This window comes from Ambystoma mexicanum, unplaced genomic scaffold (genome assembly GCF_040938575.1).
Source record: "Ambystoma mexicanum isolate Mex_15411 unplaced genomic scaffold, UKY_AmexF1_1 Mex_scaf52, whole genome shotgun sequence".
NCBI classification, from domain to species: Eukaryota; Metazoa; Chordata; class Amphibia; order Caudata; family Ambystomatidae; genus Ambystoma; species Ambystoma mexicanum.
The window spans coordinates 780,132-785,832 of record NW_027182469.1 but is presented as its reverse complement, the minus strand read 5'-3'; positions in this window follow the sequence as shown (position 1 = coordinate 785,832).

Sequence of the window (5,701 nt, the reverse complement as noted above, 5' to 3'; positions counted from 1 at the left end):
ATGGCGTCGAGAAATCTCTCACAATGCGGGTATCGTACCATCAGCCCTGCCGTGGGGGGTCTTGTTGGTGGCCTCGTGAGGAGTATTGCTGTAGTCCCTTAGGATTCGGCACAATGCCTGATGGGGATTGAAGGCCTCTATGTGAGCCCTTTGGAAGGTTTTCTTTATCGACGCCATGAAGCGTTCTGTCATGCCGTTCGCTTGTGGCCAGCATGGTGTTATTTTGAGGTGTTTGAACCCTAGGTGCTTCGCCAATGCCCCGAACTCATGGCCGTTGAACGGTGGGCCGTTGTCTGACTTTATCACCCTCGGAATGCCCCACTCGGTGAGCACTTCGTCCAGGGTGGCCGCCAACTGGGGGAACGCTGTGGTGGTGATTCTCTTCACAATGGGGAAGCGTGATACTCATCGATGAGGAGGAGTAAATACTTCCTGGTCTCCAGTGCACCATAGAAGTCAATTGCGACCCTCTCCCATGGCTGCTCCATGAGTTGCGTGTGTTGTAAGGGTGCCAGGGGCTCGGCTGGTGCTGTGCACTGACAGGCCAGGCAATTCTTGATCCACTCATCTACCAGCGAGTCCAGGAAGGGGAACCAGACGTGGCAGCGTAGCTGCCTTTTGTTGTTCTCAGTGCCACGGTGTCTTTCATGAGCCGTTCGAACCATGTCAGCCCTTAGCACCGCAGGAATGACAATGCAGCAGCCCCTCAGGAGTATGTGGTGGTCTTTTACGGCAAGCTCGGACTGCACCCTTGCCAATCTCTCCATCTCTTCTTTGCACACCCCCGGGTGAGCCAAGGTTGCACGACGGTAGTCCTTCCATCTATTATTGTTCGTTAGGCTGATGGCCAGGGAGGTCATTGGGTCGGCAACTGATGCAGCCGCGACCATGTCCAGGGACAACGCAAGGGGGAGCGAGCTGGTAGCTACATAGTCAATGAATGCAACATCACCAACCCGGGCAATAGGGGGGCCGGCCGGATGCCAGGAGAGATAGTCTGCCGGGTTCAGTTCACCCCCCGGGCCTATCCACAATGTCATAATCGTACTCTTGCAGTCTGATGCCCCAACGCTCAATTCTCGGGGGCATCTTGGTGCGTGGGTTGCCAAACAGAGATAACAGTGCCTGATGATATGTGATTAAGGTGAATTTCCTACCGAGGATAAAGTTGTGGAAATGCTCACAGGCCCAGACAGCGTCTAGGCTCTCCTTCTCGGCCTACGAGTAGGCGGACTTCGGTGTTGACAGAGCCCTGCTGGCATAAGCCACAATGTGCCTGGGGTTAATGTCAGCTCTGCTAGTCTGTGCCAACGGGACTGGTGTCCACGGTTATCTCTGTGTGCCAGGACGGGTCAAAATAGGCGAGGCAGTGAGCCTCTGTCAAGACCTTCTTGATGGCATTGAATGCATGTTGGCATGCAGGGGACCACTCGAACACAGACTCTTTTTGCAGTAATTTCTTGAGTGGCTCAGTAATTGAAGCATAATGGGGAATGTATCTCGCACAGTACCCAGCCATTCCCAAGAAGGATCGAACATCGGCGACCTGCTGGGGTTCCTTCAGCTTAGTGATGGTGTCGACCTTTTCCGGGTCGGGGTCATTCTATCAACAGAAAATGTGTCCAAAGAACTTCAATTTGGACTTACTAAACCGACACTTGTCGATGTTGAGTGTTAGGCCTGCGGCCTGGATCCCTGTGCAGGTGGCAAGGAGTGCAGCATCATGTGCTTCCTTGGACGTCCCAAAGATGAGAATGTCATCACTGTAATTCAGTGCACCCGGGATTGGCCTGATAATTTGCCTCACAGCCTCCTGGAAAATCTCGGGTGGTAGAGATATGTTGTTTTAATCCTGTGTGCTCCTCTGTGCTAAAAAATCAGAAGTGGGGCTCAATTCATGTTCCGGCGTTAGCACCTCGTCGTGCGTGTCTAAAGAGGGAGAAAGAAAAGATAAATGCCATATGGAGTTGATTGTCTGGCAAGTCGTATTTCTCCATGAAGAGAAGCTCCCATGGGAGTCATGATTGTATAAAAAACATATCATGAGTAATGCTCTCATCGAGAGAGGTCGTATATGTATTTGTATTTTGAGTTACCTGGGGTCGAGTTTTGCCGTGTACAGAATGTGGTCTGCATAAGCTGCCTGCTGTCGGTAGCCGTGCGTTCGGCGTCTGCAGAGCTTGCTTTCCGCCACTGCAGTGAATACAGGCGAGGGCCCAGGGGGGCGGAGGAGGGTGTGTGTCCCCCAACCAATCAGGATGTTTTTGGATTCTAAGTCCTGATTGGCTATGACGTTTGTAGTCCTGAAGCGAACGCTGCCATCAATGCCTGTATCTCAGTGCGCTTACAACGCTCTGAGTATGATTGTTCGAGCATCAGCAAATATTGTGATAATGGCATACAGAGGTAATGTCAGGACTCGATTTAACTGGTCGCGCGGCTGCTTGTTAGTGCAGTATATATGTAGCGCGATCCATCAGACCCCTGAGGAATGTGTGTCATTATGTCACGTGTCCTCCAATCATGCTGCTGAATGTATCGGGTCACGATTGGTGCAGATGGTGGCGTCATGTGCACAGCGAAATTGTCCACAAAAGTGCGTCTCTGTGTCTGTCCTTGTGCTGGTTTACCTAGTGTGGAGTAGATGTTTGTGCAGTATATATGTAGCGCAATCCATCAGACCCCTGAGGAATGTGTGTCATTATGTAACGTGTCCTCCAATCATGCTGCTGAATGTATCGGGTCACGATTGGTACAGATGGTGGCGTCATGTGCACAGCGAAATTGTCCACAAAAGTGCGTCTCTGTGTCTGTCCTTGTGCTGGTTTACCTAGTGTGGAGTAGATCTGAAAAACGTATTTAGATCAGAACTGAAAGGTTTGTGAGGAGTCACCAACTCTTGATTTGAAAAGAGGGATGCCGTCTTGCAACGGCGGTCTCTAACAGTGTAATCAGTCAAAAAAAGATATAATTACAAAATCTCACATGGAGTCGGCCTGACTGAGCGGGTATGTATTGTTTGGTAATACTGGAAAGAGGATCATTACAACTTACATAGTGTGATCTTGTTGGTCATCCAAGGTGTTAGTGATGCCACGTTGGGGCCTCTTTTCGAGTAATCCACATAAGTCTCAAAAGTGAAGAAGGGCAAATGGATGCTCTACATCAATCAATTATCGTTGTGGGAAAAGTTGTTGTTCATTGAGGCCGTGGTCAACAGAGTCCATTCTATGTATCCATCTGCATTCTAGATCTAACAGACGGCCCTGGATGTTAGGTCCACTGCGTACCTGTTCGATAACCCACCATTTGATTTCTTGAGTGTTATGTTTTTTCTCTATGTAGTGCTGTACTAGTGGAGATGTCATATTTTTACAACAGATTCATTACCGATGCTCAGATATCCGCGTTCCAACATTCCGCAGGGGTGGAGGATGTTTCGTAGGCCTGGGTGCCCGTTCAAAGAGGGATGTGACGTGGCGGGATCACCATTCACTGACACGGCAAGGGCCGCGCTGTGTGGTTTGAGGAGAGCAGCTCCGTGGGATCATCAGCTGCATGTAGATGGACGCGCAGTGGGATCACCCGCGGGGATAACTTCGGCTCGCAAGAGAAACCCTCATCGCCAGTTGTTGCCCGGACTGGGCCTTTACATGCACATAATAAGGACACGGAGCCAGAGCAGAATTGTAGACAGCCTTCTTTATTAAACAAGTAACAGGAACTGGCGTATCTACCCCGATACTCCTCCCTACATCATAGAGCATGCCCCCAATAGGGGGGCCTGTGCCTTAAAGGCACAGGAGGAGGTAACAGCAACTGACAGTTTCACATAAGGGCGATGTAATCGTCCTGTGGCACTTCTAGGGTGGTGAGGTTGAAGTCATACCAAGAGTTACACTTGGAGGTGGGCTTCAAATGGATACGTGTGACAGAGGCAAGGACATCAAGAGTGTAGAGGAGCAGCTGAATGCCTCTGCAGTAAGTCCTGCTCCATCCTTCCTATTTGTTGGAAGCCGGAAATCGTGATATGCACAACACCACTTGTGGTGCCTATTCCACAGAGAGTCTTCGAGAAAAGGTATCCATTAAGAAAACCCTAAATGATGTATCCTCATAGAGATGACAATCTCTTGGAGGAGATCCCTGAAGGAATATGAAGATGAAAGAAAGAGAAGTCCCCCCGCCACGACCCCACTTTCATACCTTTTCAGGGCCCCTAGTTCCCTCCCCTTTTCTGGGCCCCTCTCCCCCTCCCCTTTTATGGGACCTTAGTCCCCTTGCACCCACTTTCCCAGCCCCCTTGCACCTCTTAACTTGGCACCCCCAACTCCCTCCAACCCATTTTCTTGGCCCTGAGCCCCCTTGCACCCAGTTTACGTGGGCCACTGGCTCAGTGCACCCCATTTTTGCCTCATCCCCTCACACCACTTTTCTTGGCTGCCAGACCCCTCACACCTCTTGCATCCCTTTTCTGTGCACCTAGTGCCCTTGCACACCTATTCAGCCGCTAGCTCCCCCTCATACCACATTTCTCAGCCCCCATTCCCCTTGCACGTCTTTTCTCAGGCCCCAGGCCTCTTGCGCCCCTCTTTTCGGCCCTCAGCCCCCTTGCACCCATCTTCTTGGTCCGCAGCCCCCTTACACTGCTCTTCTCGGCCCCCAGGCCAATTGCACCCCATTTCTTGCCTCTGTGACCCCTTTTCTTGGCCCCAGCCCCCCTTGGACCACACTTCTTGGTCCCCAGCCCCCTTGAACTACTTTTCTCAGCCCCCTCACACCCCTCTTCTCGCAAATAGTGCCAAATCACCAATTTTATGGGTCCCTAGTCCCTTTGAACCCATTTTCTGGACCCTAATCCCCTCGCACCCCTTTTCTGTACCCACTGGTGTAACAGGGGCCCCCGCAGCCCACGCGGTGCGGGGGACCCCGCTAGCACATGTCCTGGGAGGGAGCCCCCACTTGAAAAAAAATGCACATTTTTTTTTCAAAATCTTTTTTTTTTTTGGGTTATTTCTTTTTTAAATCAATTTGCCTTCATAAAGACATTATTTCTGTAACAGAAATAATGTCTTTATGAAGTCAGAATGGCTTCAAAAAGAAACAATAAGCCTCATTACAAGTTTGGCTGTAGCCTTGCCGGTAAAACCGCCAGGCTGCCGCCAAACATGCGCTTTTTTCCAGCATCCGCGAATGGGCAATTACCTGGTAATTGCCCATTTGCGGGCGGCGGAAAAAAATGCTCCCCATTCCCATTTGATCCCCATAGGGTTCAATGGGAATGGGGAGATCGGAGGCACCGGCACCATTCATAATGGTGCCAGTGCACCCGACATGCTCTGCTCACGGGTCCCGGTTACGCCCGCCAGGTCAAACCTGGAGGCGGGAAGGCACCCTCGAGCAAAACTCATACTTTGCCGGTCTGGTAACAATAGTAGCCGCAAGCTTACCGGTACCGTTGTTACCGGCCCGGCAAACTTATACTGAGGCCCAATTTCTTTTTGAAGTAATAAGGCTCCCCTCAACCCCATGACGTGTGTGTGTGAGTGTATGGTGCAAGGGTGCACACAAATGTATGGGTGACTGGGTGTGCGTGTGTGCGTGTACGATGAAAGGGTGCACACTTATATGTATGGGTGGCTGCCTGGGTGTGCCTGCATGGTGAAAGAGTGCACACTTAAATGTAAGGATGGCTGGTGTG